We start from the raw sequence: 12,728 nt of genomic DNA on the forward strand, positions 1-12,728 counted from the left end.
TTTCAAAATCTTTTTCAAAAATCACTTGATTTCTTTTCCACTCTTATTTTCGAAAATCAATTAAGTGTTTTTCAAAATGTTTTCAAAATCTTTTACTTAATTTTCGAAAATTACTTCCCTTCTTTTCACATCCTTCTATTTATGGACTAACACTATTCCTTAATGCAAAATTCGAACTCCATCTTCTTTGATAAGTTCGAATTTTCTACCTCTGTCTTCCATTTTTCTTCCTCTGACACCTCAAGGAATCTCTATACTGTGACATAGAGGATTCCATATTTTCTTGTTCCCTTCTCTTTCATATTAGCAGGAACAAAGACAAAGGCATTCTTGTTGAAGCTGACCCTGAACCTGAAAGGACCTTGAAGCGAAAGCTAAGAGGAGCTAAGGCACAACTCTCTGTTGAGGACCTGACCGAATTCTTCAAAGAAGAAGAACCTATGGCAGCCGAAAACAACAACAATGCCAACAATGCAAGGAAGGTGCTGGGTGACTTTACTGCACCTACTCCCGACTTCTATGGGAGAAGCATCTCTATCCCTGCCATTGGAGCAAACAACTTTGAGCTTAAGCCTCAATTAGTTTCTCTAATGCAACAGAATTGCAAGTTTCATGGACTTCCATTGGAAGATCCTCATCAGTTTTTAGCTGAATTCTTGCAAATCTGTGACACTGTCAAGACTAATGGGGTAGACCCTGAGGTCTACAGACTTATGCTATTCCCTTTTGCTGTAAGAGACAGAGCTAGGACATGGTTGGACTCACAACCTAAAGAAAGCCTGGACTCATGGGAAAAGCTAGTCAATGCCTTTTTGGCAAAGTTCTTTCCACCTCAAAAATTGAGTAAGCTTAGAGTGGAAGTCCAAACCTTCAGATAGAAGGATGGAGAATCCCTCTATGAAGCTTGGGAAAGATACAAACAATTGATCAGAAAATGTCCTTCTGACATGCTTTTTGAATGGGGCATCATAGGTATTTTCTATGATGGTCTCTCTGAACTATCCAAGATGTCTTTGGATAGCTCTGCTGGAGGATCTCTTCATTTGAAGAAGACGCCTACAGAAGCTCAAGAGCTGATTGAAATGGTTGCAAATAACCAATTCATGTACACTTCTGAAAGGAATCCTGTGAACAATGGGACCAATCAGAAGAAAGGAGTTCTTGAGATTGATACTCTGAATGCCATTTTGGCTCAGAACAAGATATTGACTCAACAAGTCAATTTGATTTCTCAAAGTCTGTCTGGAATGCAAAGTGCACCAAGCAGTACTAAGGATGCTTCATCTAAAGAAGAAGCCTATGATCCTGAGAACCCTTCAATGGAAGAGGTGAATTACTTAGGAGAACCCTATGGAAACACCTATAATTCTTCATGGAGAAATCACCCAAATTTCTCATGGAAGGATCAACAGAGACCTCAACAAGGTTTTAACAACAATAATGGTGGAAGAAACAGGTTTAGCAATGGCAAGCCTTTTCCATCATCTTCTCAGCAACAGACAGAGAATTCTAAGCAGAACCCCTCTGACTTAGCAACCATGATCTCTGATCTAATCAAAACCACTCAAAGTTTCATGACTGAAACAAGGTCCTCCATTAGGAATTTGGAGGCACAAGTGGGACAGCTGAGCAAGAAAGTTACTGAACTCCCTCCTAGTACTCTCCCAAGCAATACAGAAGAAAATCCAAAAGGAGAGTGCAAGGCCATCAACATGGCCGAATTTGGAGAGGAAGGAGAGGAAGTGAACGCCACTGAGGAAGACCTCAATGGGCGTGCACTGACCTCCACTGAGTTCCCCAATGAGGAACCATGGGAATCTGAGGCTCAAAATGAGACCATAGAGATTCCATTGGACTTACTTCTGCCTTTCATGAGCTCTGATGAGTATTCTTCCTCTGAAGAGGATGAGTATGTCACTAAAGAGCAAGTTGCTAAATACCTTGGAGCAATCATGAAGCTAAATGACAAGTTATTTGGAAATGAGACTTGGGAGAATGAACCTCCTTTGCTCACCAAAGAACTGGATGACTTGTCTAGGCAGAAATTACCTCAAAAGAGACAAGATCCTAGGAAGTTTTCAATACCTTGTACCATAGGCACCATGACCTTCAAGAAGGCTCTGTGTGACTTAGGATCAAGTGTAAACCTCATGCCTCTCTCTGTAATGGAGAAGCTAGGGATCTTTGAGGTGCAAGTTGCAAGAATCTCATTAGAGATGGCAGACAACTCAAGAAAACAAGCTCATGGACTTGTAGAGAATGTTTTGGTGAAAATTGAAGACCATTACATCCCTACTGATTTCATAGTCCTAGAGACTGGGAAGTGCATGGATGAAACCATCATCCTTGGCAGACCCTTCCTAGCCACAGCTAAGTCTGTGATTGATGTTGATGGAGGCGAACTGATCATTCAAGTGAATGAAGAATCCTTTGTGTTTAAGGCTCAAGGATATCCCTCTGTCACCATGGAGAGGAAGCATGAAGAGCTTCTCTCAATTCAGAGTCAAACAGAGCCCCCACAGTCAAACTCTAAGTTTGGTGTTGGGAGGCCACAACCAAACTCTAAGTTTGGTGTTGAACCCCCACATTCAAACTCTAAGTTTGGTTTTGGGAGGTTCCAACATTGCTCTGAGGAAATGTGAGGCTCCGTGAGAGCCATCTGTCAAGCTACTGACATTAAAGAAGCGCTTGTTGGGAGGCAACCCAATGTTATATTTATCTATTTTCTTTTGTTATTTTATGTTTTTTGTAGGTTGATGATCATGAGAAGTCACAAAATCAATTGAAAAAGCAAAAACAGAATGAAAAACAGGAAGAAAAACAGCACACCCTGGAGGAAGAACTTACTGGCGTTTAAACGCCAGTAAGGCTAGCAGGTGGGCGTTTAACGCCCAGTCTGGCACCATTCTGGGCGTTTAACGCCAGAAAGGGGCACCAGACTGGCGTTAAATGCCAGAAAAGGGCAAGAACCTGGCGTTAAACGCCAGGAATGGGCACCAGCCCGGCGTTTAACGCCAGAAATGGCTCAAAACGTGATTTTGAATGCCATTTGGTGCAGGGATGACTTTTCCTTGACACCACAGGATCTGTGGACCCCACAGGATCCCCACCAACCCCACCACTCTCTCTTTTCTTCACTCATTCACCAATCACCTCAATACCTCTTCCCCAAAAACCCTTCACCTATCAAATCCCTTCTTCCTCTTCACCACTCACATCCATCCTTCATAAAACCCCACCTACCTCACCATTCAAATTCAAACCACTTTCCCACCCAAACCCACCCTCACTTGACTGAACCATGACCCCCCCTCTCCTATATAAACCCTTCTTCACCCCTTCATTTTCACACAACATAAACACCACTTCTCCCCCTCTTTGGCCGAACACAACCGCCATTCCCTTCTTCCTCATTTCTTCTTCTTCTACTCTCTTCTTTCTTCTTTTGCTCGAGGACGAGCAAACCTTTTAAGTTTGGTGTGGTAAAAGCAGTGCTTTTTGTTTTTCCATAACCATTTATGGCATCCAAGGCCGGAGAAACCTCTAGAAAGAGGAAAGGGAAGGCAAAAGCTTCCACCTCCGAGTCATGGGAGATGGAGAGATTCATCTCAAGGGTGCAACAAGACCACTTCTATGAAGTTGTGGCCATGAAGAAGGGTCAACTTTGATCAAAGGTTGGACCAAGTCCTCACAGACATTTGTGAAGAGGGTGTTCAATGAAAGAAGATTCAAGAAGGAAGCCGGTTCAACTGAGAAGGCATGACCTCAAGCCCATCACTAAGAAAAGGATGGAGCAAACAAGAGACCCCTCTCATCATGAGATCCCTGAGATACCTCAAGGGATGCACTTTCCTCCACAAGACTATTGGGAGCAAATTAACACCTCCCTAGGAGAATTGAGTTCCAACATGGGACAACTAAGGGTGGAGCACCAAGAACATTCCATCCTCCTCCATGAAATTAGAGAAGATCAAAGAATCATGAGAGAGGAGCAACAAAGACAAGGAAGAGACATTGAGGAGCTCAAGCACTCCATAGGATCTTCAAGAGGAAGAAAGAGCCGCCATCACTAAGGTGGACCCATTCTTTAATCTCCTTGTTCTTTAATTCCTGTTTTTCGAACATTTAGTGCTTATGTTTATCTATGTTTGTGTCTTATGATCATTAGTGTCTTAGTGTCTATGCCTTAAAGTTATAAATGTCCTATGAATCCATCACCTTTCTTAAATGAAAACTGTTTTTATTACAAAAGAACAAGAAGTATAGGATTTCGAATTCATCTTTAAAACTAGCTTAATTAGTTTGATGTGGTGACAATACTTTTTGTTTTCTGAATGTATGCTTGAACAGTGCATATGTCTTTTGAATTTGTTGTTCATGAATGTTAAAATTGTTGGCTCTTGAAAGAATGATGAAAAAGGAGACATGTTACTGAGGATCTGAAAAATCATAAAAATGATTCTTGAAGCAAGAAAAAGCAGTGAATACAAAAAAAAAAAGAGGAAAAGAAACGAAAAAAAAAGAGAAGGGAGAAAAAGAAAAAGAAAGAAAAAGAAAGAAAAAGAAAGAAATAAAGTTGTGATCCAAGGCAAAAAGAGTGTGCTTAAGAACCCTGGACACCTCTAATTGGGGACTCTAGCAAAGCTGAGTCACAATCTGAAAAGGTTCACCCAATTATGTGTCTGTGGCATGTATGTATCCGGTGGTAATACTGGAAGACAGAGTGCTTTGGGCCACGGCCAAGACTCAATAAGTAGCTGTGTTCAAGAATCATCATACTTAACTAGGAGAATCAATAACACTATCTGGATTCTGAGTTCCTAAAGTAGCCAATCATTCTGAATTTCAAAGGATAAAGTGAGATGCCAAAACTGTTTGGAGGCAAAAAGCTACTAGTCCCGCTCATCTAATTTGGAGCTAAGTTTCATTGATAATTTGGAGTCTATAGTATATTCTCTTCTTTTTATCTTATTTGATTTTCAGTTGCTTGGGGACAAGCAACAATTTAAGTTTGGTGTTGTGATGAGCGGATAATTTGTACCCTTTTTGGCATTGTTTTTAGTATGTTTTTAGTAGTTTTAGTTAAGTTCTTAGTATATTTTTATTAGTTTTTAGTTAAAATTCACTTTTTTGGACTTTACTATGAGTTTGTGTGTTTTTCTGTGATTTCAGGTATTTTCTGGCTGAAATTGAGGGACCTGAGCAAAAATCTGATCCAGAGACTGAAAAGGACTGCAGATGCTGTTGGATTCTGACCTCCCTGCACTCGAAGTGGATTTTCTGGAGCTACAGAAGCCCAATTGGCGCGCTCTCAACGGCTTTAGAAAGTAGACATCCTGGGCTTTCCAGAAATATATGAGAGTCCATACTTTGCTCAAGATTTGATGGCCCAAACCGGCGTTCAAAGTCACCCTCAGAAATTCCAGCGTTAAACGCCGGAACTGGCACCTAAATGGAAGTTAAACGCCCAAACTGGCATAAAAGCTGGCGTTTAACTCCAAGAAGAGTCTCTACACGAAAATGCTTCAATGCTCAGCCCAAGCACACACCAAGTGGGCCCAAAAGTGGATTTTTATGTCATTTACTCATCTCTGTACACCCTAGGCTACTAGTTTTCTATATATAGGACCTTTTACTATTGTATTTTCATCTTTTGATCACTTTAGATCTCTAGATCATCTTTGGACATCTAGTTCTTAGATCATTGGGAGGCTGGCCATTCGGCCATGCCTAGACCTTGTTCTTATGTATTTTCAACGGTGGAGTTTCTACACACCATAGATTAAGGTGTGGAGCTCTGCTGTACCTCGAGTATTAATGCAATTACTATTGTTCTTCTATTCAATTCCGCTTGTTCTTTGTCCAAGATATTCATTTGCACCCAAGAACATGATGAATGTGATGATTATGTGACGCTCATCATCATTCTCACTCATGAACAAAGTGACTGACAACCACTCTTGTTCTACAAGCAATCAAGGCTCTAATGTTTATCTCTTGGATTCTTTAACCGGAATCTTCGTGGTATAGGCGAGAACTGATGGCGGCATTCAAGAGAATCCGGAAGGTCAAACCTTGTCTGTGGTATTCTGAGTAGGATTCAATGATTGAATGACTGTGACGTGCTTCAAACTCCTAGCAGGCGGGGCGTTAGTGACAGACGCAAAAGAATCACTGGATTCTATTCCGGCCTGACCGAGAACCGACAGCTGATTAGCCATATGCTGTGACAGAGCATAGGAACATTTTCACTGAGAGGATGGGAGGTAGCCACTGACAACGGTGAAACCCTTGCATAAGCTTGCCATGGAAAGGAGTAAGAAGGATTGGATGAAGACAGTAGGAAAGCAGAGAGACGGAAGGGAAGGCATCTCCATACGCTTATCTGAAGTTCCTACCAATAAATTACATAAGTACCTCTATCTTTATCTTTATGCTTTATTCGTATATCACTATACCCATTTGAGTCTGCCTGACTAAGATTTACAAGGTGACCATAGCTTGCTTCATACCAACAATCTCCGTGGGATCGACCCTTACTCGCGTAAGGTTTATTACTTGGACGACCCAGTGCACTTGCTGGTTAGTTGTGCAAAGTTGTGTAGTGATCACAATTTCGCGCACCAGCAAAGTATGGACTATTATGCATTGCTGGAAAGCCCAGGATGTCTACTTTCCAACGCAATTGAGAGCGCGCCAATTGGGCTTCTGTAGCTCCAGAAAATCCACTTCGAGTGCAGGAAGGTCAGAATCCAACAGCATCTGCAGTCCTTTTCAGCCTCTGAATCAGATTTTTGCTCAGGTCCCTCAATTTCAGCCAGAAAATACCTGAAATCACAGAAAAACATACAAACTCATAGTAAAGTCCAGAAAAGTGAATTTTATATAAAAACTAATAAAAATTTAATAAAAACTAACTAAAACATACTAAAAACATACTAAAAATAATGCCAAAAATTGTATAAATTATCCCCTCATCACTCCCCTCGCTTCTTTAGGAACCCTTCTTGCTCTTGAAAGAATGCTTGAAGGTCTTGTTGTTCTTGGGAAAAGGGTTGGAAAACTTCACATTTAGGTGGAAGAGAAGGTTCAAAGGTTGGGAGAAAGGTTTTATAGTTGGAAGGTGTGTTATACGGGTGAGGTTATTGAGGTAGTGTATGAGGATGTGGTGGTTCATAAGGTTGGTAGCAAGGTGTATAGACATCTTGATTCCATGAAGGTGGAGGGTGTGGTGCTTGAAGGTTTGGTGGTTGGGGGTTGTGTATGGGGTATCTTTCATATCTTTGGATTTGGTATGCAGATTGGGCAGGGTTTGGGGGAGGATTTGGCTTGTTGTAGTATGGGGAAAATTGCTCCTCCCTCCATTAATTCTCCCATTCCATGTTTGAATCCATTATACCCTACAATACAATTCACAACCAAACTCTAAGCAACAAGGGTGATAGCTCATAAAGAAAGTAGAAGATAAAAGCAAAAGACATTAATAAACAAGAAAAACAAACACCTAAATGTTAGCAAAAACAATTAAATAACCAAAAAGTAAGCTATTTACACTATGGACATATTTACAACAACCAAAAACATAACAGCCGATTGCAGTCCCCTGCAACGGCGCCAAAAACTTGATGGAGAGAATTACGATGGTTTGGAAATTTAACAAAACAATTTCTTCGTTGATAGCATAGTCCAAACCAACAAATAATCCTCCAAATCAAAGTTTAAATTCAATTCAAATATAACTGAGAGTAATCAAACCGCGGGTCGTTCTCCCTATAACGCAATTGAAGTGTTACGCTTTCGGTTGTTAGGAAAAGTGGGGTTTTGAAATCAAGAAATGAAAGATTAAAGGAACTAAGAAATAAAAGAACTAAAAAATGATCAAAATTGATATTAATGCAAGAAAAAAGGGAAACAAGATCAAAACTTAGTGAAAATGCTACGTATGCATAAAAGAGCCTTGACTTGGGAATGAGAATCCAAGGAATCCTATCGTCCGCATAACCACAACTATGGTAACTATGATGAGTCAATCTCGCTTAGTCAACCCCTAATATCGAGGAGTAGGTCAAGCAAGCATAATTGACCTTAATCTATAAGTCCTAGTTAACTTACCAAATTAATTGGTAGAAAGCTAGCGTCAATGGAAACAAGAGTCAACTAAACTACCCAAGAATTACCACTAAATGTCGGACATTATGACTCTAGTATCCTAGGAACTCAAACCCCAAGTCAAGGTGTGAAAATCTACTCAAAATCACCAAGTGACATTTTCACAAACACTTAGTGGGCATAAAACCAAAACATAGGAAAATTCAAAGAAAAATAAAATCTATGACTAAAATATTCACAAAACCAACTATAAACAAGCAACCAAGCATATATAAAGCATAAAACATGAAATTCATCAAGCAAAACTTCAAGATACCAAAATTGCATATATAAACAAAGTAACTAGAACCATAGGAAAATGAAAGCAAAAGTGATGTAATTAAAGAGAAGATTAAGCGTACTTACAACAAAGATGAGCAAAATCCAAAATCAAAGCTTGCTATAAAATGCTACAATGGAGATGGAAATGAAACCCTAAAAGAGAATTCTCTACTCTACACTACTCCTACTCCTAATGCATTTTTCTACCTAATCTAACCTAATAAAACCTAATGCCTTGATATGTGTTGAAGCTCTGATGCACGACTATTTCGTGGTACATTCTGTGCTTAATTTAAGTGGATTTTATCCATTTTTTCCGCATTTATCCAATAAAATGGCATGGTTTCATGATTGTCTCCTAAATTGTGTTTAAGTGTGAAAACATGCTTTTTAGACCCTTAATTGGTTGATTTTAATTCATTTTGGATCCCACTAGATTCCTTGATGTGTTTGTTAGTGAATTCAGGTTGGTAAGGCTAGGAATCGATCAAAGGGATGAAGAGGAAAAGCATGCAAGTGGAGAACTCATGGAAAAACAAGGATTTGGGATGCTGAGATTGACGCGCACGCGCAGCAGACGCGCACGCGCAGCAGACGCGCACGCGTGGAATTGGAGTCGCATGGCGACGCGTACGCGTATATGACGCGTACGCGTGGATAGCAAAATGTCAAGCGACGCGTACGCGTGACCCACGCGTACGCATCGGTACTCGCATGTGACTTCATTAAAGTGAAAACGCTGGCGGCAAATTATGGGCTTCCAAGGTCCAAATCCAACTCAATTCAGAGCCTATTATATGCAGAAATCAAGAAGAGTCAAAGGGGGGGGAGTCATAATTGAATTTTGGGGGGAATAGTTTAGAGTTAGTTTCTAGAGAGAGAAGCTCTCTTTTCTCTCTAGAATTAGGTTAGATGTAGATTAGGAATTCTTAGATCTAGGTTTAATTCATACTTTGATTTACTTTTCCTTTATCAATTCTTGTTCTTCTACCTTTCCTCTCTCTAGTTTTGTACTTTACTTCTTGTAATTCTCTACCTTGTTATTGATGCACTCTTGTTCCTCTTATTTTCCTTTAATGCAATTTGAGCTTGATTTCTTTTATTGTTGATTTGAATTGTTGTTGTTAATTTCTTGATTTAGTAGTTTTAGATCTATATTTCTTGCGATTTCATTTTGCTCTCCTTTTTATGCCTTCCAAGTGTTTGATAAAATGTTTGGTTGGATTTTAGAGTAGATTTTTCTCCTCTTGGCTTGTGTTGAGTAATTAGTGACTCTTGAGTTGTCAAACACATTTGTTGATTAATAATTAAAAGTTGCTAATTGATTTGAATTCCACTAAAGCTAGTCTTTCCTTAGGAGTTGATTAGGACTTTAGGAATCAAATTAATTCATCCACTTGACTCCTAGTCCTCATACCTGTCCAAGAGCTTTTACATTTAAGTTCATTTACTTACTTGCCATTTATTATTCATGTTTCTCACTCAAAACCCCGAATCATACAACTCATAACCAATAGCAAGAACACTTCCCTGCAATTTTTTTGAGAGACGACCCGAGGTTTGAATACTTCGGTTATTATTTTTAGGGGTTTGTTACTTGTGACAACAAAATTTTTGTATGGAAGGATTTTAGTTGGTTTAGAAACTATACTTGCAATGAGAATTTATTTGTGAAATTCTTTACCACACAAAAATCTGCTCATCAACTCTCTTGATATAGCACTTCATTTCAGCCTTTAGCCTTTCAAAATTGGGCCAAAAAAGCCCCAAAATTGCGAGCCACGTGTTTTATTAATGAAACCACATGCAGGGACCTGTGCATACACACACTTGTTGATTTTTCACCTGTGCGCACGCACAGGGTTGTGCGTAGGCACACTTTGCTGAATGTCCACTTGTGCATACGCACGGAGGGTTGTGCGTACGCACACTTGACTGTGTGCTTCTCCTTTGTTTTCTTCAAGTGTTCTCCCTTTTTGCATGCTTCCTTCCACCTTTGGCTATCCATTCTTGCCTCTATGACCTGAGATCACTCAACAAATATGTCATGGCATCAAATGGAATAAAAGTGGAATTAAATTGCTCAATTCAAGCAGAAAATTGCATGTTTTTATATTTAAGTCCAATTTAGGGATAAAATTCAAAAGTATGCTATTTTGGTGCTTAAGTGTGAGTTTATGTGATGAAATCTGTCTAAATCAAGTTAATATATCTCATTAAATATGGACTCAGCAGAGGCTCTTCTTTCACAACTCTCTTAATTGATAATTCTTAGCTTGATATGTGAGACGTAATCACTTTAAATTGAGATCTTGAGAGTTGTGTGGCTCTAAATCAAAGACCATTCTTCATCTCTTCTCATGAGCAATTAGATAAAGAGTTTGGCAATTGATCAAGTTAAGAGAAATCACATGACCAAGAGATTGGGGTTTGATTACTTATAATTTGCTATGAGATCAATGATTGCATAATTGAAGTGGAGATGAGAATTGTTGATCCTGAGAATGCAATATCTCATGATCCCTATGTTCTTTTCATTCTTAGTTTTTGTTATTTACTTCTAGCACTTTATTTTCTTGCCCTTTACTTTCCCGTACTTTACTTTCCTTGCAATTTAACTTTCCAGCACTTTACATTTGCTTCATTTACTTCTTGTTCTTTATTACTTTCATTTAATTTCTTGTCATTTACAATTCTTATTTGCTTATCATTCGAAATTGAACCGTCTAACTAGAATAATCAATCAACTATTGCTTGCTTAATCGATTAATCCTCGTGGGATCGACCTCACTCTTGTGAGTTTTATTACTTGATACGAGCCGGTGAACTTGCCGGTAATTCGGTAAAATATTGTTCATCAATTCCATATCACTCATCAATTTCTAACCATTCAAACCTAATCACCCATATCCAAATTATTTAAGTTCACAATTCCAATATCCAACAACCCTTCTCATATTCAATACTAACTTCCATAATTACCAATTCCAACAAAAAACCACATCAAAATTCTCATCATTCTAATTTCTCTTACTTACCAATCTAATCTTTCACGGCCTCCAACCCAAAATTCATTAATTCTTTAACTCATTAATTCATCAACTCATCAATCTATATCACTAAACTCACATCCCACTTTCATTCAATTTACAAACAACCAATCACCAAAACAAACTCAAATCCAACAACAATTTAACAATTTCACAATTTAAGTTCATCCAGTCATACAATTCAATCCTATTCCTATGGCAACAAGCCTACGACTCATGTCACATTATATGGAATTTAAATGAAACTTAAACCATACCTTGGCCAATTCCTCCCAAGCTAAAAGCCACCAAAGACTCCTTCTTCCTCAAGGTTCCAAGTTTAGCCACCAAAGCCCAATATTAAGCACTCTAAATCACCAACTTAACTCCAATCAACATATATTCCATCTATATTAATACATTGTACCAAAATCAACATTAGGGTTTATCAAATTCAACTAACAACAAGGGTTTAATAGTTTCTTACCTTTGCCCACCAAGGCTTGGGATGAAACATACCAATAGCTCATACTAGATATCCCCTAAACAACCAAAATCACAAGATTTCTCAAAACACAAACCCGAACATGAATTAAAAGGGAAAAACAAAACCAGGCAAAGGAATTCGAGATACTACTAAAATACCTAAATAGAATTGAAAAGCTTGACGAGAGCTTCGCATGGTCATAAATGGCTCGTCAATCAGAACTCCGAATCAAAAGTTATGATCAAATGAAGGAAAAGATGAATAGTGCTCTCATAGTTTCTCTTCTCTCTTCTCTTCTAACCAAATTCCCTCTCTCTCTCTTTAATGAAAATGAGCTGAATGGCTCATGGATGAGGGGTATTAGGGTTTTGTTGTGGGCCTTGGCCCAAATTGTCGCCCAAGTTCCAATTTTTGTGCATTCGGCCCAACTTTGGGACAAAATCTTTAAGATTAGTATTTTAATTTGTATCCTAAATAATTTTACTTCCCCAAATTATGAATTACGATTTATTAACCTTCTTCACTCATAATTAATGGTCTCATTCGCACTACTGGATAGTTTAAGTCGGTACTGCCGATTAAATTACCGGCACGCATCCTTACTCATTTTTTATAGATAATTATATTTTTCCACTCGAAAAAATCCTCCAAATCCAATGATCACCGTTAAATTTTGATATTATGAATTCTAAATTTTCCGACCACGTCGGCCCATACATAATTAATAACCGTTTAACCAGGTTTTATATCCTAATGATGGGTTGAATTCACTACCCTTCCCC

The 12,728-nt window shown here is 38.8% G+C and overlaps 1 non-coding gene across 1 annotated transcript; it reads right to left on the reverse strand.

Annotated features, from left to right (window-relative positions):
* Positions 1-845: 845 nt before the first annotated feature.
* Positions 846-953, reverse strand: LOC130971679 (small nucleolar RNA R71). Its single transcript, XR_009082888.1, has one exon. It is a non-coding gene; the product is annotated as a small nucleolar RNA R71 (small nucleolar RNA).
* Positions 954-12,728: the final 11,775 nt, after the last annotated feature.

This window comes from Arachis stenosperma, chromosome 3, assembly GCF_014773155.1.
Source record: "Arachis stenosperma cultivar V10309 chromosome 3, arast.V10309.gnm1.PFL2, whole genome shotgun sequence".
Classification (NCBI taxonomy): domain Eukaryota; kingdom Viridiplantae; phylum Streptophyta; class Magnoliopsida; order Fabales; family Fabaceae; genus Arachis; species Arachis stenosperma.